Source organism: Macrobrachium rosenbergii, chromosome 51 (assembly GCF_040412425.1).
Source record: "Macrobrachium rosenbergii isolate ZJJX-2024 chromosome 51, ASM4041242v1, whole genome shotgun sequence".
Taxonomy (NCBI): domain Eukaryota; kingdom Metazoa; phylum Arthropoda; class Malacostraca; order Decapoda; family Palaemonidae; genus Macrobrachium; species Macrobrachium rosenbergii.
The window spans coordinates 72,033,682-72,055,433 of record NC_089791.1 but is presented as its reverse complement, the minus strand read 5'-3'; the positions used below and the strand labels follow the sequence as shown (position 1 = coordinate 72,055,433).

The following is a 21,752-nucleotide window of genomic DNA, read 5'->3' as shown; positions in this document are numbered from 1 at the left end:
CAACTCTCTCTCTCTCTCTCTCTCTCCATTGCTACAACATACTATACGAATATAGTATCGCTCAATCTCTAAAAGAAAAAAAAATAATGAAATGAGTAGCTCCACAGTACATATAGGCCTAGGCTTACACAACAGCAGACACACGCTCTCTCTCTCTCTATCCCTCTCATCATAACATCGCATTCATTCCTTTTCGTTGGACATTGCTCAAATTTAAATCTTGATTTCATTATGGAAGATCGCGTTTCCGATTATGCAAGCATTCCGTTCAATGTGGTGTCATAAATTCATTTGTGTAAGGTTGCTTGGTAAGTTATGTCGAAAAATGTTTAATTTGCTCAGAACTGTCGCTGCAAATTACAACTTGAACGAATACTGTAAAACTTACTACTGCATTCAAGTATCAATGACTTCAGAATCGTAGAATATGATTGAAAGTTATAGGAGGTCAAGCAAAAAACAAACACAATAAGACGGAAGCTCCTCCCCTTTCTAAAGTTGCCAGATGTCGCATTATTGAGCAACATATGTCCGAAGATTTAAAAAAACTGTATCCTCACTTTCCTTGCCGAGTGTACATATATAGCAGTACCTAAATTTCCCTCTTCCTCTCTAGATGTAGATACTAAGGTATATATTTACCTATTGTTGATATTGTTTTGTTGACATGCTGCAAACATAATATTGGTTCATATTCTTTTAATAACAGTTGTACTTCTCCTAGGTGTAATCTGGCCTGTAGACCATTTAAGTTCCATTGTATAACTATTGAAAATATTTTTTTATAGCGGTCGAGTTTTACTCTCTTTTTTTGTATTATCAATTTGGATTTTTTCTAATAATTTACTCACAACATTCATTTGTTTTTCCTTATAATATATTAAGTGCTCAATGCACATGCACCCTTTTTCATGATTACTCAAATCTGTGGTTTCTTTTTTTCTATATTTCATAAAGTTTCTAATAATGTTTGTTAAACCATCTTTTGTTGTTTTTGTTATTGTTGCACAATGCAATGAAACAATCATTACATCCACAAGAGCTGTCATGTATATTTCTTTCTTTATTTGTTCTTGTTGTACCAATCATTGGTGATGGAGTAATCTCTTCTCCTTTGACATATTCATTATCATCTAAGGTACGATTGTCTTCCACTTCTTCGGTATTTTGGATATCTGTATCCATTGGTTTTACTATTATTTTAGGAGATAATGGTATATTCTTAACTTCTTTTTTGTTTTTGTTCTTTCTTCATATCTTTTATCTTTGATATGACCGATGTTTCTCTAACAATTGTTGGTTTCTTTGTTTTGGATGGTGTTCTTTCCAATGGCCTTTTTTTATCTTTAATTTCCAGTCTATCAGGTCCCTCGTCTGTTACTTCAGTAGTAGCATCCTCCTGTGCTCTTCTTTGCATTAATATTTCAAATGAATTTGATAAAGTGTTATCCATATCATTTGTACCGTTTCTTTATTCTTTACCATTTTAATTTTTTTTCCCTTGGTCATTAATTTCTTCTTGTGATTTACTTTTCTGTGCTTCATTACTTCTATTTCTATGTATTTTTGTTTCCTTATTGGTTCCTCTTATTGAAGAATATGTATGTTTCTTAGATGGATCTTGCATTCCTCTCACTTTTAATTCCAACTTAGCCTCTTTGATAGACATCCCTGTTTGTTCTTGTAATATTTTCAATTCTGTATTGTATATATAGTAGACACACTCCTTGGACCTTGCATGATGATCCTGTCCACAGTTTACACATTTTGGCTCACTACATTTCCACTGTGTGGCATGTTCGTCAGATCCACAATAAACACATACGGGTTCATTACGACAGTTTTTCTTCATGTGTCCATATTTACTACAATTTTTACATTGTAGTGGCTTGGGAACATAAGGTCTCAGTTCTCTATTCTGACCCATAATTTTTATTTTTTGAGGTAAATCTTGACCCTTACATGTTATTTTTGCAATTCTTAATACTTTATTATCCTGTTTACTTGGTATTATATATACCTCACAATCTTGGACTTTGGTATATCTCATTTTAAGAGTGTCCAACAGCATATTTTTATCAACTGGTTCATCATTATTTTCAGGAAGTACAATAGTACCCTGGATGCTGTTCATAGTGTCATGCTTCTTTACTTTTACATTTACATTGTCAATACTTTTTATTGATAGGTAGTCTTCAGACTGGTTTTTTGTTGTGGTTTCTATAAGCCACGTCTTCATTTTTATTTGTCTAAACGACATTTCTGTTGTTGAGTGTCTTTTTAATAAGAAGTTTTTCAACTTTAGGGCTGATATTTGATGTTCTGTTTCCATGGTTAGAAACCTTGACCAACTTTCACTCCCAAACAGGGAGCCGAAGTGAGTCAAGGTTGGGTCAAGACGATATTTATTTCTTTTTAATTTGTTGCATACTGGAGTATAAGGTTCCAGTGTGATTACATTTGGATTCTTTTTTGTTTTTTTCCAAAGAAAGGTTGTTACAGGAGGTTCCAGTGGTCGTCATCTGTGGCGAGTCACTACCATCAAAGGGCCCAGGGGTACTCGAATCTTTATTTTTACTTATCATAAAGATTTGAGGGAGGGGAAATAAAAAACCTGAAAACCTTAAAAAGATATCATCAGCTTTTCATGGAGTTTTATTCTTCCACCAATGGCACAAGTGAGAACTGACTCCCAAATGTCCGCTCCCTACCCTACCCCACAGGGGATGGCACAACATGATTAGAGTGGCCCAAGTGTAAGCCAAACCCACTTGCTAGGACTGAGAGTATTACAAGAACACAATCATCCCCACTCTAATCATGTTATGGGCAAACCGGATAGAATGCCGAGAGTCCTACCCACAGGACCAGACCCCCTGGAATCCGTGGTCCAGCCCTAACAAATAGTTCTGCCTTTGAGCTACCAATCTGGTAACTTTCGGGTCTGAACATTATCAGGCAGTTGATGGCCCTACCACAGTTCTCACTACTTAGTTTCGGATATTAACCCATTCCCAGCTATATCTTTTCCTATTTATCATTCACCTGTAGTGGCGTGGCAGTTTAGCCGTGGGTTGCCTCTACTTCTGTGGAAGTTTTGCAGTGGTGGAAAGGCCTGATGGCTACAGCAAAGCATATAAAAGTGCCCTTGCCCTGGGTGCAGTACCAAATTAAAAACAACCAGACAATGCTGTCACCTACTCTGAAAACACCACAACCCATCCACTAAGACTGGCGGATACTCCAGGTACACTGTGCCCCCGAGCTCCCCAACAACTCGAAACCCTACACCAAGACGAAATGATAATAGGAGAAAAAGAGTGCTTCCTATGAATTCTCCCCAATACCATGCCAACCAGTGATAACAGCCCCAAGGTACTGCAATTATCAAACAGTTTCCATCTCCTTTAAATAGAGTGATGTGAAAATAGACCAGTAGGTCAATTGGAGAATGGAAGAAAGGGACATATTGTGCCTGAAAGCTAAAGAGGTAGCTACTACCCTGATGCCATAAGCCTTCACTTTAAAAGTAGGCAAAATGTCCACCTGAATCTGTGAATGTACCTCAGAAATTAAACCCCTCAGGAAGAACGACAATGCATTCTTAGTAAGAGGATGTGACAGGTTCTTAACTGAACACCAGAGGTTACTGGATGGACCTCTGATCTTTTGAGTCCTGCTCAGGTAATATCGCAAAGCTCTGACAGGACAAAGTACTTTCTCTTCTTCCTTGGAGTCAAAGACGTCCATTACATTCTTTGGCAAGAGAACAAGGCCAGGACTTGGACAGTTCCTTGTTCTTGGCTAAAAACCAAGGGTAAAGGGCAAACTGCATTTCCTAGGGAAAAACCTACCCTTTTATCGATGGCTTGAATCTCACTAATACGTTTAACAGTAGCTAAAGCAACGAGGAATAGTGTATTATGAGGGATTCCTCAGAGAAGCGGAACAAAGGGGTTCAAAGGTACGACTGGTTAGCCACTTCAGTACTACATCCAGGTTCCAGGTTCCAAGAGACTAGATCGTCCTTCCTCTGCTTGGAGGTATCAAAGGTCAAAGGACTTTATGAGGTTGTTAAGATCCGAGTTTGATGAAAGATCCAGGCCTCTATGTTTAAAAACTGAGCTATGCATAGCTTGATACAATTTCTAGAGCTCCTTAGATATAGGAGGAAATCAGCAATCTGAGTTATAGATGTCTAAGAAGGGACATTATGGTTGACGCACCATCAATGGAAGACTGCCCACTTAGCCTGGTAGATGAGGCTAGAAGAGTTACGCCTGCATTGTGCAATAGCCTCTGCAGCTCCCCTTGAAAAACCTTTCGCTCTGACAAGCTTGCGGACAGTCTGAAGCCTGTCAGAGCAAGAGTGGACATCCCTTGGTGGTGTCTCCAGCAATGGGGCTGTTTGAGTAAATTCGGTTTTTTGGGGAAGAAATCTTGGGAAATCCACCAGCAACTGTAGAAGGTCCAGGAACCATGCCTTCATGGACCAGAACAGGGTTATGAGGGTCATAGTTACATTGCGATGAGTGTGAAATTTGTTTATCACCTTCCTGACCATGCTGAAAAGGAAGGAAGGCATAAAGATCCAGATTGGTCCAGTCTTACAGCATGGTGTCTGTTGCCCATGCAAGAGGATCCGGGGCTGGAGAGTAAATGAGAGGAAGTCAATGGTTTCTGGAGGTGGCAAACAAGTCTAATGCTGGTCTGCCCCAAAGTTTCCAAAGATCCAGACAGACCAGGGGATCCAGGGTCCTTTCGATGGGAGGGACCTGCTTCTGATAGCTCAGCTCATCCACCAAGACATTTAATTTCCCCTGGATTCACCAGGTTACCAGTGTCACTCGATTTTGATCTGTCCACAAGGCTAGATCTCTTGCTGCCTGGTAGAGAGGGGAGTAGTGAGTGCCGCCTTGTTTCTGGATGTAGGCTAAGGCCGTCGTATTGTCCGCATGCACAACTACAGTAAACCCCCGCATTCGTGGGGGATGCATACCACACACCCCCGCTAATAGTGGAAGTCCCCAGTTATCGGCTGCCTCGGTTATCGGCGATCCGGCTTTATGGCACTTGTCTAGCGACGATGATAACCGGATTTTCGACATCGGTTCCCGGTTATCGTCGCTGATAACTGGTTATTGTCGCTGATTGCCCGTTATTGGCGGCGCTGATCACCGGTTATCGGCCAGGGATCAGCGCCATTATCACCAATTTTCAGTTAGTGGCGATTTTCGGTTATCGTCACACTGTTGGGAACGGAACCCCGCCAATAACCGGGGACTGCCTGTACTTAAAAACCCTCTAAAAACACTCAGAACTGCCTATTTTGATAGTTTAAACACAAAAAAACACAAAAAACCTCTAAAAATGCTTATACCCGAGTATTTTAATAGTTTTATTAAAAAAAGTGCATTTAGTCATGAAAATTATATGAAAATCAGTAATTAGTGAATATTTCTCCGTGAAAAATACAGCGAATGGGCGAATTTTCCACGAATAATGTGTATATACGTTCCAGAGAAATCCGCGAGTAGGTGAGTCTGCAAATAATGAGACCGCGAATACGGGGGGTTTACTGTACTGTCTTGCTGCAGACCACATTCAAGAAATACTGAAGGCCTACATGAACCGCCTTCAGTTCTCTGACATTTATATGTAGACTTTGTTGCTCTGGGGTCCACATACTGGATACCTCCTGATTTCCCAGTAGGGCTCCCCAGCCTAAGTCCGAGGAGTATGAATACAAGTCTAGGTTGGGGCTTTAGAAAGAATTGGAAAGCTCTCATGTGCAATCTGCCCTGCTTGACAAACGACTCGATGGAAGCTAGAGTCCCCAGAAGGCTCATCCACTGCTGAGCCAAGCAGGATGGGAGGGCTATAAAGCTGTGGACCATCTGAAGGCAGCTGGAAATTCTCTTGGGCAACGGAAAAGCCCAAGAAGTCAGAGAGTTGAGAGTCATCCCCAAATAGAGAATCTCTTGTGACAGGGTCAACTGGGACTTCTGGGGACTGATGAGAAGACCCAGTTCCTGGGTGAGAAGAAGAATTTTGTGTATGCCCTTCATATACTTTTCCTTTGACAGGGATCGAAGCAGCCAGTCATCCAGATACAGACTGACATTTATCCCTATTAGATGGAGCCATTTTGTGAGAGGTTCGAGGACTCAAGTGCACACCTGAGGGGCTGTAGAAAGGCCGAAGCAAAGGGCCCAAAACTGAAGTACTTTATCCTGAAAGACACACCTTAGATACTTCCTGGAGTCTGGATGGATCGGGATGTGGAAGTAAGCGTCCTGCATATCCAAGGTTATCATCCAGTTGCCCTGGTGAATGGATGAGAGGACTGAGTGGTTTGTCTCCATCTTGAATTTTGTCTTCTGGACAAAGTGATTGAGGGTGCTTACATCTAGGACTGGCCTCCAGCCCCCCAAAAGCTTTTGGAACCACAAAGAGATGCTTGCAGAAGCTCTCTGTGTTGGTGTTCTCAACTTGCTGTATGGCCCTCTTTTGGATGAAGGACACCTCCTCCAAAAGGGCCGAATGTCTCTCTGAGCCTTTTGAGTAAGCCGACAATGTAATGGGAGGTGACTAATGAGGGGGCTCTCCAGGAATGGGATGACATAGCACTCCTTTAGAACCTTGATGACCCATGGTTCTGCTCCTCTGATCATCCATTTCTCCAAAAACTGTAGAAGTCTGGCTCATACTGGTGTACAAAGGACTTCCATCTCACTTTTTGGCCCTCACTTTATGGGCACTATCTTGGCTGGGCCCTTCTTGATGGACCTAGTCACGAAATGGACATAGGGACAGGTCCTAGACTGCGATCAGGACCTACTTCCACGAAGGGGCTGCTGCTGGAGTGGAGAGGACGCCTTAGGAGCAAAAGAAGTCGAATCCTTGGGACTCTTGGAGGATTGTGACAAATATTGCGTGGACTTCTTTTGCAAATCATATGCAATCTGCCTGACTGTGTCCTGAGGGAAGAGGTGGTGATGGTCCAGAGGCGAAAACAACAGGTCCGACTTCTGTGTCTGAGTGACTCCTTTAGTGGTAAAGGAGCACCAGAGCTCTCTCTTCTTCAAGAAATCAAGAGAAAAAAAGAGGCAAGCTCTAGAGAGCCACCCCTACTGGCCTTGTCCACACAGGACAAGACTCCCAGCTAGTCCAAGGCGATATCGGATGAAAAAACTTGACAGTCTTCAATCCTCTTGACAACCAGCCCCACTGTCCAGGGTGAACACGCGTGTGAACAGGTTGTGAGCAGCTGAGGGCCCGAAACAGAGTGCCGTGAACTGGAACACCATCTCCCCGAGGATAAAGCGGAGGTACTTGCGAGAGGATCGATGGATGGGTATTTGGAAATACACATCCTTCAGGCCCACTGTAAGCATGAAGTCAGAGTCCCTGATGGTTGTGAGCACAGAACGTGTTGTTTCCATCATGAACCGAGTCTGGTGAATGAATCGGTTCAGGGGAAAGAGGTCTATGACTGGCCTCCAACTCCCCATCGCTTTCTCTACTAGAAAGACTCGACTATAAAAGCCAGGGGACTGGTCTGTCAAGACTTCCACAGTGCCTTTCTTCAGCATAGCTTCCACCTCCCCCAAAAGGGCAAAGTCCTTCTGAGAGCCAGGAACATATGTCTGGGGATAGTCTGGTCAATCTTTGTGAGAGATGGCCAAGACTTGAAGAGAAGTGGATATCCATCCTAAAGGACATCCACTACCCAGGTCTCTGCTCCGTATTGCCGACATGTTGCCCAATGGCTCAACAGGCAACCCCCCCACCAACCAATGGCAGCATGTGGAGGGGAATGCCGCCCCCAGCATCCTTCTCTCTTCTTCTTACCCTTGCCTCCTTTTGACTGGAAGGAGGGCTGAAAGGAGCATGGCTGTACACCCTTCCTGGCAGGGGCAGAAGAAGGCTGGGCTTCTGTACAAGGACCCTTCGAAGCTTGGGACTTCTTGGGGCCCACAGAGGAAGTGCCAGCCTGACCCGAAGGTCGGGTCGCAGTGGCACGCAAAGGCCCAAAGGTCTTTGCCACTGCCTGGTGGACAAGTCGGTCGTTGTTCTGAACTCGACATTTGTCTACCGCGGCATCCTCCAACTCTCGAGGGAAGAGAGAGGTAGAACCCAGCAATAGTCCATTCTGTAAAGCCAATGCGGACTCTGGGCCCACGAACTGGGATAATCGAGTCAGGATAATGTCCCTCCTCTTAAGAACTAAGTTTGCCGACAGGTTTGCTGTCTGGTGGGCTAGGTGGGTAATGGCCCTACTTCCATACCAGCTCAGTCCCGTGATGGTGGCTTCCTCCTTGCTGCAAGAGGGTGATACCCTTTGCACCAAGCTGCTGCAGCAACAGACCTGGACCCAGACAAACCAAGTCCGGGTCAACCTGTTTGGGCAGCAAGGGCTTCTCTGAGGGTGTATAGAAACACTTCTGTCGAAGGAGAGGAGGAGGAAGCATCTTATCCAAATGGCTAAAGAGAAAGGAATTCTCCTCCCCAGAGACCAGAGTTCACTTGCTCCAGGAACCCTTTCGGACAGATCAGACCATGGCAGGTCCATTGAGGTCCTGGATTCCTTCTTGAGCCCCCAGTGGAGTTCGAGGGCAGATAGATGATCCATGGACATGGCCATGGTCCCTTCCCCCAAATCATTGTGCCAACATACCAACCCCACGATCACTGCAAAAGTCCTCTGCAGCTCAGGGGTGTCCGTGTACTGAGGATGGATGGATGGATGTATGATATTTAGGGCAAAAGCCCAGGCACTGGGGCCAACAAGGCCATTCAGCGCCGTAATGGAAAGAAAATAAATTATGTTAAAGTTATGAATTCATGAAGGAAATGATTAATAAATAAAATGAAGTGATGTGACCAATAAATAAGGGTATGAAGTTTAATGAATGATGTGCTATATACATAAAAAAAAATTAATGTCATTAAAATTCTACGTGATGTAATAAATTATTAAATAAAATTAAATATCGTTAAAAATTTTAATACACTTTAAAAAAGAGATGATAGCAGAAATATCTGCTTCATCTCCCAAAATATCAGACAGGGATTTACCTGAAAATATCTCTCTCTTTGGTTAAAATATCTGGGGCAGACCACCAGAATGTGCTCCACTGTTAGTGTCTCGTCACAGTAAGCACACTCTGGAGGGCTGCTTCCTTCAAAAATAAACTGATGGGTCAGACGAGTGTGCCCAATCCTTAATCTCGTTAAAATAACCTCTGTTAAGTCTGTCAAGCTGGAATGACGAAGACCACGGTAGTACATTATCCCTAATATTTCTATATTTCTTATTATTGGCAAGAAGGGGAGAAGTCCACCTTTCTTGCCATTTACTAAAACATAAGATCTAATGGGACCTTTTAGATCTGTATGAGGCACTTTTCTAAAAGAGGTTTCTGATAAAATACTAGCAGCTTTCGCTTCCTATCTGCCATCTCGTTTCCGCGAATCCCCACGTGAGAAGGGACCCAACAGAAAGAGACTGATTTACGTCGACAATATATACGAAAAAGCCACTCCTGAACTTTTTTGAATTAATGGATGAAAGCTATTAAATTTTTAATAGCTTCTAAGGTGCTTCTAGAGTCTGAGTATATGACAAAATTAGAGTCACTACTTTGAAAAACTAAATCTAGGGCAGACACTACGGCTGTTAATTCGGCAGTAAATATTGATGCAGAGTCAGGTAATTTAGCTGTGTACGCTGTATCACCAAGGATAACAGCGCAACCAACACCACTATCTGACTTAGATCCATCTGTATAAATTTTTGTAAAATTAGTATGGGTAACATCGTGCTCTAAGAATTTTCCCTAATCTCTTCTGCAGTGCAGTCCTTTTTGTTAAACAGTTTCTTACATATTGATGCTTCTGGGATAAGCCATGGAGGATTTACAGGATATTCTACTTCCAGGACTTTCTGGGATTTAAGGTGATTATTCCTAACATCCTCATTCAGTCAATTTGGAATGGTTTAGAAGCTCTTGTACCAGAAAAACTTCGAGAGTCTGTTTCCTTTAGTGCTTGAAAGGAGGGATTTTGGGAGCACTTTTCATTCTAGCCATGTATCGCAACCCTAGCTCTTGCCTTCTTAGATCAAGGGGTAAATGATCTGTGTCGACATAAATGCTTTCAACAGGCGAAGTTCTAAAAGCCCCTGAGCATATTCTCAACCCCATGTTGTGTACAACATCCAGTTCTTTAGCTTGGTTGTACAGGCTGAGGAATAAATCTGACAGCCATAGTCTAGCTTAGATCAACACAGAGAGTTATATAGCCTCAGAAGGGATTTCTTATCAGCCCCAACTAAATCCAGAGACAACCTTTAAAATATTCATAGATTGTTTAACATTAAACTTTAGGGCATTTATGTGGCTAGCCCATGTTAATTTATGGTCAATAGTCATCCCCAGAAATTTAACTTCACTCTAAAGGAAGGATGGACCCTTTTAAATCAAGTGTGGAACCTCTTCCACACGCCGGCACCCTGTGAATCTTACTGCAACTGTTTTGGAAGAGGAGAATTTGAAACCATTCTCATCAGCCCACTTAGTAATAGCATTAATAGACCTTTGCAAATGTTTACATACAGACAAGGAATCATATCCTGTGCAGTATATTGCAAGGTCATCGACAAAAAGCGAGCATTTAACAGGGGCGAGATTTTTTCAATCACACTATTTATTGCCACTGAAAAAAGTGTTACACTTAAAACGCTTCCCTTGGGGAACTCCTTCCTCCTGCATAAAAGGTTGGGAGAAGGAGTTTCCCTCTTACCTAAAAAGTCTGTCTGATAAAAAGGAATATATAAACCTGACCATTCTTCCACATATGCCCATCTTGTGCAATTGTTTCATGATGCCAATTCTCCAGGTAGTGTCATATGCTTTCTCCAAGTCAAAAAATATGCCAATGGTCTGACACTTTTTGGCGAATCCTTGCTGGATTTGGTTGGTCAGCCTCAGCAAGGGATCAAGGGTGGAGCGGTTTTTTCTGAAACCAAATTGAAATGGCGATAGTAATCCTTTGGTCTCCAGGTGCCAAACCAGTCTAGTATTTATCATTTTCTCCATCAGCTTACATACACAGCTGGTAAGAGCTATTGGTCTATAGCTGGTGGCTTGGGAAGCATCTTTATTAGGCTTTTAACAGGGACAATTATGGATATTTTCCAGTCCTTGGGTAAAATTCAGTTTCCCATATTTTGTTTATAATCTTCAGTAAATATTTTTGGCATCATCTGGGAGGTGTTTCAGCATTTCATATATGAGTGTATCCTCACCTGGAGCTGTGGATTCACTTGAGGAGAGCGCCTCACGAAGTTCTCTTAGGGAAAATTTGTAGTTGTATGGTTCAGATTTTCCCGAATCAAACTTCAGACACATTTCAGAATTCCTAATTCTTTGAAATTCTGGAGAATAATTGTTAGGAGCTGGAAACTTTAGAAAAGTGTTTTCCTAGCTCATTGGCAACTTCAGTGGGCTCTGTGATTAGAGTGTCATTTATTTTTAATGAGGGCAATGGTGACGCTACAAATTTTCCACTCAGTTTCCTTATTTTGCGCCACACCACTCTTAGTGGGGTCTTGGAGTTTATTCCATTAATATAGTAAAGCCAACATTCTCTTTTGGCTTTCTTATAAAAGCGCCGCTGCTTGGCTAAAGCACGTTTGTAGATTAATTTAGACTGAGGGGAGCCACTAGTTTTGTAACGTCTGTAGCATTTCCTAGTCACTTTTCTCAGAATACCACATGTCTTATTCCACCAGGGAACTGCAGGTCTACGAGGTTTGCCTTTTGTTTTTGGAATCAAGCTTTCAGCACTCTTCAAAGTAGATTCAATAAAGTAATCATAGGCATCTAGATGAGAATGAAAGGACTCAAACTCCCTATCTAGATTGACACCCTTACTAAATTTATCCCAGTCTGCGTCCTCTACCTTCCACTTAGGTAAAACTTCAGATGGAGCATTCAGAGCATATTTCAAATGGATCGGGTAGTGATCACTTCCATTTAAATCTTCATTAACAGACTAATTAAAATCAAGGTGGATACTAGTTGAAGAAATACTAAGGTCCAGGGCAGAGAAATGATTATCGTGAATGTTGTGGAAAGTCATTGACCCATTATTATACAGGGTAACATCATTCCTGTCAATAAGGTCTTTGATTAATTTCCCTTTACTATCTAAAAACCGACTTCCCCAAAGGGGGTTGTGGGCATTAAAATCACCTAGCAGAAGTAAAGGAGCTGGAAGTTGGTCAATTAACGACTGAATATCTCCAATGTTAAAATCAAGGTCTGGTGGAAGGTATAAGGAGCAGATTGTTATCCTCTTTTCCAAAATGACTGAAATAGCGACAGCTTGTAGTGTTGTATTTAATTGTATTGTGGAGTGCTGTAGAGATTTATTAATAATAATTGCAGCACCTCCATGGGCACGATCACCAATTGGGGATATGATTTAAATATTGAATAATTTAGTCCAGGATTATAAACAGAGTTGCCTAACATTGTTTCCTGTAGGCATATAATCCTGGAGTGAATTCATGCATTAAAACTTTAAGGTCTTCTGTACGGGCTCTGAGACCTTTACAGTTCCACTGAAGAATATCAAGCAAGAATGCTAAGGTGGTAAAATGTGCTACTTCCCACTCCTTGGAGGGGAAGTACTGTTCCTAGGGTGGAGTGGGAAATTCTCCTTTATAAGAGATTGTTTTCTTAATCCCTTTTTATCTGAATTGGTGTTCAGGGTCTTTGGTTGATCTTCATATTTTTTATTATGAACCTGATGTTCAGAATTATTGCTGTGGTTCTGTGCACCACTAATCCTATTTGTCTTAGGGCAGCAAGACTGAATTGAACTCAGATGTTTTTGTTCTGAAACTACTTTTGGAACCACCTTTCTAGGAGGAGAGATGTCTTCCAAAACACTGAACCCATTTGAAGTTTTTATTATAAAATTATCATTATTTGGGGAACTATTTCTTGTGCGTTTCTTGGTAGTTGCAACCGTAGTTTTATTATTATTTTTGTTTGTGGCTGTGGCGATTGATGGCTCTGAACTAGCTCTATCTAATTGGGATTGTTCCTTTAGCTTATTTTGGTTTGAAGTATTTTCAGAATATTTTCCTGAATTATTGGCTGATTTTGGCACCCTTATTTTTGGAGATGAATCGACAGCTGTGGATGTGGTGGAAGATAAATTTTCTGTGCTTTTGGAAGTACAATTTTTGCTATTGGACTTCAAAGCACTTGCCGACAAAAGTTTCTCACCAGTTTGGAGATTTTCATTATTATTTATGGTTAGAAATACCAGGTTTGTGATATCTTCCATCAGACACAGTTATTGGTGGCCTTACATTGTTGGAAGTTTTCATAAGTTTTATTACAGAAGCATACGTAGTGTTGGCACTTTTGTTTGCCCCCATTACCATGCGCTTTACTTCACTAATGCTAATATGTTCATTATCTGCCACTGCCAACACATCTTGTTCAAATTTATATCTGGGACAAGCCCTAGAGTTTGGTGTGTGATCACCCTTGCAAAGAAAAACAGTATCGGGCTGCTTTGCAATCATCAAAATTATCGTGCTCTGCAGAGCACACAGGACATCTTTATTGTTATCGCAAGAGTTTTGAATGTGGCCATATTCAAAGCATTTGCGACACTGTCTAGGACTTCTTTTATATTTTTTAACCTGCATCCTCTCATGGCCAACAATGATGGTATCAGGTAGGTAATGGAGGAGAAGGTTAAAAGGATAGCTGCATCACCACCCAGTTTTTTTACATGAGATACACAAGGAGGGCATCGATGGAGAATCTCTTCCTCTTTAAAAACATGCAAATCTTTTGAGTAAACTACTCCTTTCAGTGTATTAAAAATCTGTGAGATGAAATAGATTCAATATTTCCACTTTCAGGAGGTTTAAAGTTAGCTAACAGAACTGCTTGAGTCTCATTTCCAGCTTTTATTAGAAGGTTCTTTCCATACCGTTTCAAATTTCCAATGGGAATGGAACCAACCTTGCTCTCAATGCAGTCAGCAGCTTTTATCAAATTTTTCCTCCTCCTTGTAGATAGCAACATGCCATAAAGGGGAGGAAGAGCTCTGGTACATGGGACTGATCCATGTTCTTCAGCCTTTGGAACAAAGTCAAATGGCTCATCATTCAAGTTTTTCACTGAAAGCACTTTCGTGCTGACAACCGAGTCATTCAGAATGTGGCCATGGAGTCTTTGTTGTGCCTCACTAGCTTCAAGGGAGAGGAAAATTTGATAAAAGCACAAAATGACTGCTTATCTTTTTCTAGAATTAATTTAATTCTTTCCACTTTGCCGAATTGCTTCACTACACTGTATAAACATTCGTAACCTAATGATAAGTTTACATTAGTGCAATAAAGGACCCTATTATTTGAATCAAATCCACCAGATTTATTAACACCCTGGTGTCTCAGTGTTTGGTTCTGTCCAACAACCAAGCCCGTATCCATGTTCATGCCAGAAGTCGTTGCCAGTGCCGTTAAGTCATCAGATCCAAGGGAGGGAGAACTAAAAGCCAAATCCATAAGTTTAAACCAGTCCACATGCAAGGTCCAAAAGTGCACACCCGACACCCAAGAGCCCCCGCACAGACCCCGACAGCATATCAAAAGGACAAACTGGGCAGCTCTACTGCTCAGCTTCCCCACCCCAACACACTCCCAAAGCCCACGAAGAGACCCCAAGATGCCAAGCATGCACACATCAGACCACCACACACAAACTGGTTCATCCACCCACCCAAAACTGCTTGGTCATATCAAGAAAGTATCGTAGATCAGTCAGGTATTCGCATTCTCCACCAATGGCACAAGTGAGAGTTGACTCCCAACAGTCCACCCCATACCCTACCCTTTCAGGATAGCACCAGTACGCTTGCAGTGGCCCAGGTATAAGCCAATCCGCCTGCTGGGAGTTCTGCTCCCACAAATGGGGAGTGACTCCCCACTCCAACCGTACTCGTGGGCTTCCGGACAAAAGCCAGGAGTCCCACCTCCAAAAACCAGCCCCCCTGGATTCCGATGGGCTGATCCCCAGAGATGGTTCCGCCCTCAAGATAGCAGTGGGAAAAATCCCATCACCATCTCTTAGGTCCAATCTCGGGTGGCGACTCAACCACCACAACTCCCACAATTAGCTTCAATGCGAACCCCTTCCAAAAACGATCCCTTCTCAGACTCACCTAAGCAGTAAAATTTTGCGAATGTGGAAATGTCCACGCCATTTAAACCAAAAACTATGTAGGATGATTCGTCAGGACCCGGGCCCAAAGGCCAGGGTCCCTTAGCCCCTCACCTCGTCAAGGCGTCCTACTCGAGGGGCCGTGTACTGAGGGAAAGGACCCTCGGGTCCTTCCAGAACACGTTCCTCCCAGGCTACTCTCCTGGCAGGAGAGAGACCCTCAACAGAACGCCCAGGACCCTGCTCAACCACTTGGGCATATGATCAGGTTGATTCGAGGACTGAACTCGGAACATAAGCCTTCATGGGAGGGGTGCATTGTGACATAGCATCCTAACTATGAACCCTTCTGTCCGACTCACGGCTTCTGGTGTAACCCCAGGAGATTGAAGGGACGGGTGAGAGGGGTCGAGCACCTTTCTCAGACCTGCTGGAGGCCGAAGCCCCGACAGGAGAGAAAAGCTGTGAGCGATCGTCAACCAGCAGTGACGATGACTACATGGGTCTAGGGGAGTGAACCCACTCACGTGAACATGGGCAAGGACTATCCATGGAAAGAAAACAGGTTCATGCGAACATGTATGGAAGCTATGCCCAAGTGAGCAGGCTCGTTCGCGCGAATGCGGGCGAGGGCTGACCCGCGGAGAGCAATCACGCACTCTCGGGCGTGTACTCAGGCTGTCCTCTTGAAGTGCTCCAGTCTTCTTTGAGGCCATGGCCTGTACACGTAAAGAAGACTGTGTGGGGGACCTCCCCGAAGCTTCTCCTGGTGAGTGGACTCGTGGGCAAGCACTGGCAGGGGGTGAGACAGGACCTGCATGCTTGGCACTCACCCACTCTTGCTTACCAGTGTCGTGGAGGTCTGCGGCAGAAGAGCCTGCACCAGTCCGTGGACTGGCAGAGGTGACTCAGGGTTTCAAAGAAACCCGAGTACCTGGGGTGATGTGGGTCTCCTTGGAGGTCTGCACACTTGGAACTCCCAAGTCATGTGAGGCACGATCATTAGTTGCTCCGTCTACTAGAGTGCCTGGAGAAACTTGGGCAGAGGTATGCTCTATACTAGTCTGGGAAGGTGACCTGCACACCTGGTGCTCCTGGGTTGAGGGGTCTCTGTGAGACCGGCAGCATGGCCCGAGACCGAAGACCAGGGAAAGCACCCGAGAGATCCCTTTGCCTCTTCCATGGAAGGAGGCAAACTTTCGGAAGCACTGGGATGGGACTTCTTCCGGAAGGGAGAATTTACCTTCTTCTTCCTCTGCTTGTGAGCTTTGGAAGATGGGGGAAGGCGGCAGCAGACAACAACGAAGACAACAAAGACAATGATGACTCTTTATCTCCTCTTCTTCAACTTCTTCCTGCTGTATGCTTTCTTCATCAAGGAGTGCAGGAGAGCATCCCCCCTTCTGGAGGATGGCAGTGGAAAGGCAGGAGCACAGGCGATGGGCATGGGGATCATAGGAACCACTGCCGCAGAAGTGGTTCTCAAAGCCCCTTGGTCCCTCCAACACCTGCAAAAGTTGGTAAGTAGGGGAAGCCTCTCTTTGCTCCAAAGGGGATTCCTCCCCCTCCAAACCAAAGAGACCACCAAGTAGATATCATTCCGGTCCCCTGCCCCCCAAATGGCGGCTTCCGCCTGATGGAACAAGCGAAGATGACGAGGGAGAAATCACTCCCGGAGGAGTGAAGGCAATTCGTGGGAATTTTGCAGGAGGTACAAATGAACAAGAAGGATCAGCAACCACCGGAGTCGTCAGAGGAGTGTTACCACCAGACGAAACCTTGGAAGCCTTTTTCTTGTACTTCCTCCTCTGCAAAAACCTCACCCATTGCACAGATGACACTCATCACAGACAAATTCTAGGTTACAGTCATGCCCCCTGCAACTCGTGCAAAGGACATGATCAACATTGACCGACAAGTGGCAATGGTTACAAGGCTTAGAGGCAGTACCAGGGCACACATGCTTAGTAACAGACTTCAGCTCGTCCGGCTATCAGATGATGTGTGGGTTTGCATGTTACAAAAACACACAAATATCCATATACACAAACAAACACACTGAGAATGTTGAAAGATATTCCAAGCAAAATGGCAGGTAGGGCAGAGGGTACAGCAAGCTCATCATCACAAGGCGGCTGAAAGCAGAGTGAATGTTTACCGTCTGAGTGGGCGGGACTCCCACCAGGAGGACGGTAGTTAACTACCTGACCATTTTGTTTGAAAGTTAAATGGCCATTCTACAGCTACACTAAAGCAAATTCCTCATGTAAAGACTGACGGTTTGCATATGTGTTGTGTAGGAACAATGACAAGACTAAAAAAATACGGCATACTCGACTTATGAATTTCTTGTGCAGAAAACGAAGCTCCACTAGGAATCAACATACGATTCAACGTACAAAAGGGTTTTACCAGAGCAGTGACTTACTACCTGAAAGCTATTTTGCTATGTACTTAACCAGTTAGCTTTAAATTACTATTCTTCATTAATGGCAGCATTTCTAACTTGCAATTCCTAACATACAAAACTATTTTCTCCGGTTACACCCACCAACTGAAATAAATTTGCTTCCATAACCAAAATTCTAAAAACTATACTGCTCTTTATTAACGAATTTCTTTATATATGATGACCACTAAAAATATTAAAAGGCCATTTCGTTAAAATACTTACTTTTGCGGCCCACGATGCCATTAACTACCGCATCAGGAACTTTAGCCTTGATAACCTTGGCCAGCTCCTCATAGCGGCCCCCATAACCTCAGGAATCACTGAAAGTTCAAAGTAGACAAAACTGGTGAAATGCTCACTCTCTACTTGTGACTAATAGGCAAGCTTAATTTAAGCCAATCAGTGTTACTTTTCCTTTTAACACATTTTTGAACTCAAAATTAAACTGTTTTTCCAAAGAGGACAGCCTTGAAGCAATACACTAGAGAACCTAGATTGACATCACAGAACTACTTTGAAGACAGGCGAGAGAATGCTCCAAGTTAATGGTTGAAGAAACACAGGTACTAAACAGTTTATAAAAAGGCAAGGCCAAAATAGATAAATGAAGCATAAGAAAAAACCATTTTATTGTAAGGAAAATATTGTATGCAATCAAAAACTTTACATGAAGTAATGTACTGTACCACATAAAATTGAGCAGTTATAAACTGTTTCAGTATCCTTCAGTGAATTTGCACTAAACTAATGGAAGTAAATCTCAACTTTACAAAATATACTAACAAACAGTACTAAACTGATAAGTTCAGCCTCTATTTCTGGATGTACAAATAACAATATTACCCCTGAATAATGTCATGAGATTTAGCAAGTAAGTAGGAGACTTGTAAAGTCACCACATCGACGTCAGCGGAGTGCTTCGAAGGCGTCATTAATTAAGTCTCCGCTGAGCAAGTTTTCTTTGGTGACTTCCCACTTTCTTCACACTCAATTACCGTCACGCCTAACGTGCAGGTCACGATTTTCTACCATTTCAACTTTATATGTATTTGTCCAACTGTCATATATCATGTATCGTATGTTTCTTTATTCGCAGGCATCAAGACTGTATCCATATTGAAGTTCTATATGTTTTTGTATTGTAAATTGTACTTGTTCCCGAATATTATTGTTAATTCTTTCTGACCTCAGGTCACGCTCAATGTCATTGTCTTCCGTGGCTCGGCGCCAGTCGGCCGCTATATAAACTGCCTGAATCTGTAATAAACCAGCAGTAACTTTTACCTGCTCGTTTCTTTAGCACCTCTTACAGACTCAATCTGAACATGAAATTTCACATGTATGGTAAAACTCTACATACACGAAGCCTTATCTAATAATATATAAGTTTTCATAATAAAATTTATTATTTGGATACTTACCTACTGTTAAAAGTTAGTTTATATCCCTACGCTGATAGGCGAGTCAGCACTCAAACAAAGATCGAATGGCTGCCCAGATGACTGTCTAAGTACACCTGTTCTCAACCAGGTGTATTTAAAATGTTTTAGCTTATCAGAGTTCTCGACAGCATGCTTTGTTGTGGGGAGGCTGGCTGCTGTCTACTTTAACAGTAGGTAAGTATCCAAATAATATATTTTATATTATCAAAATTTATATTATTTAGGATGGATCTTACCTACTGTTAAAGTTAGCTGATTCCCACAATGAGAAGAGGATGACATGAAACCCAAGACATTTTTACCAAATCTGGAATCATTTCTGGATCTTACTGCCACTAGAAATTGGATTCCATTCAGGGAGTAAAGCTCTCACAAGTGTGCAGCGAAGAGCAGCCTTGTGGAGAAAACCACGTCAATTCAGCCAGAATGAAACAGAAGCGGCAAGAGGGGACCCCTGTGTCTGGGTCCAAAAGCCCTTTAAAATGACAGTCACTAAAAATAAATACCTTTATGATATAAAGGTACGCTCCTATACAATATACAGTATGTACCTTCATGCTCCCCAGAATATTAAAAACTACAAATTTTTAAAGTAATTTGTAGCTTTCCTAACATACAAACCTGAAGGTCTTTATGTAGAGATTTTGCTTGCAGCGTGAGCTGGAATGGCCATTTAACTTTCAAACAAGCTAGTTAACTACCGACGGTAGGGGTGGAAGCCCTGCACATTAGCTGGTACACATTCCACTTTGCCTTTCGGCCCAGGTATCAGAATGAGGAGTGGCTGCGGTGGGCCATATATGTAAAGACCTTCAGGTTTGTAAATTAGGAAAAATACACAAATTACTTTAAAAATTTGTAGTCTGTTCCTACACAAATACAAACCTTCACTCTTTACATAGGAGACTTATCCTTTGGAGGGTGGATTCTGGGTAAATCTCTGAACCGACTGGTAGTTCTGTTCACCTGGACCTCTCTTCCTGGTCTCGAAGAGCAGAGGAAGGAGTCCTGCACCCTTGATCTGCTGAACATATGGGATGTTCAGCTGAATTAATGAATTTGTGTCATTAATTCAAAAAGGGCTTGGAGGAACCCACAGTGTCAGAGAAATAAACTGCTAAGATAACCAACAGGTTTGTTTTATTGTCAGCCGCTCTCTCCCCTTGCTAGAGACGGGGAGGACTTGCATCTAACAATTTACAGTACTCTAGATTATAGACAGGGTACTCAGTTATCTAGACTCACCTACATAACACACCAGTCCAGCATGTGACAGCTTGCCACCTGCCTCAATGCCCTACAGGAGAGAAAAGTAAAAGAGAAAAGGGAGGAGGCCAGTCACTCACACACACTCTCTCTTTTGCAACTGTACACCTCAGGCAAGATGCTACCTGTCCCTCTAGGGGAGCCGTGTGAGCTACACAACATGTTTAGCAACCACTACAGGACCCAAGGAAAACGTGTCCAAGGACCTATGATCACTGTCCCAAAGGCAGAAGGACGTGAATATGGTTTTGTCGAAACCACACTCTTGCCCTTAATAAATGTGGAGCTGACAAGTTCTTCCAGAATGCAAGGGACAGGCCAATGCCCTTAACTTCATGGGCTCTTGCCCAAAACATACTCCTGTCCACCTCGTCAGACGTAGAGTACACCAGCTTGATCGTCTCATGAAGCCAGTAAGAAATCATGTCCTTGGACACCTCTTTCATGGTTGATCCAGTACAGGCAGTCCCCAGTTATCGGCGGGGGTTCCATTCCAATGGCATGACAATAAGCAAAAATCGCTGATAACTGAAAATCGGCGATTTTTGGCGCTTATCGGCACTAATAACAGGGTATCAGCGCCAATAACCGGAGATCGGCGCCTCTGTTATGTATGTACTGGCACCAATACCCGATTGTTGGGGCTGATTAATAGAAATCGGTGCATCTTGCTGAAAATTGCAGATTTTCGTCACTAGGCAAGCGCTGTAAAACCGAATTGCCAATAACCGAGCCTGCTAATAACAGGGGACTGCCTGTACTAACAAAGAGTTGTTGACACTCAGGTCTGAGCTGCCGAGTCCTCTTAAGATAGTATTACAGCACTCTAACTCGCCACAGTAGCATCTACTGCAGCACTACCAACAAAGTCCTCTAGGGAGAGGATCGAAAAGGACTTGAATCTGGCGTTCAGGGCCAACGAATTCTGAGTCTTCACTACCAATTCTAGGACAAACTCAAGCGTGAAAGATCCCCATCCCTTCGAGTGCTTAACATCGAAGTAAAAACCATAAAGTTAGCTAACGCTCTTCGCCAATGCCAGGGCAAGCAAGAACACAGTCTTGAGGGTCAGCTAACTGTCAGGCTCCATAAAATGAGTCAAATTCCAATCAGGGGGCCTTAGTTTCCTGGGAGGGCAAGACTGTCTGAAGCTTCTCAACAGCATAGAGATCTCCCAAGAGGAGGAGAGATCAATGCCTTTTGAGTGAAGGACTTGGCCCAGGGCAGACCTGTCGACTTTAATAGCTGAGACAGGGAGATGCTTCTCATGGCAAAAAGAGACGAGAAAGTCGGCTACCTGCTGAAGAGTAGCTCCGACTGAGGAAATACCTTCTC

The 21,752-nt window shown here is 43.0% G+C and overlaps 1 protein-coding gene and 1 long non-coding RNA gene across 4 annotated transcripts in view; one reads left to right on the top strand and one right to left on the bottom strand.

Annotated features, from left to right (window-relative positions):
• Positions 1-21,752, top strand: part of LOC136833484 (DNA ligase 1-like) — a 440,466-nt gene that overhangs the window by 139,890 nt on the left and 278,824 nt on the right. The window lies entirely within an intron of this gene.
• Positions 1-21,752, bottom strand: part of LOC136833485 (uncharacterized) — a 248,166-nt gene that overhangs the window by 107,527 nt on the left and 118,887 nt on the right. For both annotated transcript variants that reach the window (XR_010851485.1, XR_010851486.1), the window contains exon 2: positions 17,932-18,029. This is a non-coding gene — a long non-coding RNA (uncharacterized lncRNA). The remainder of the gene's footprint in view (positions 1-17,931; positions 18,030-21,752) is intronic.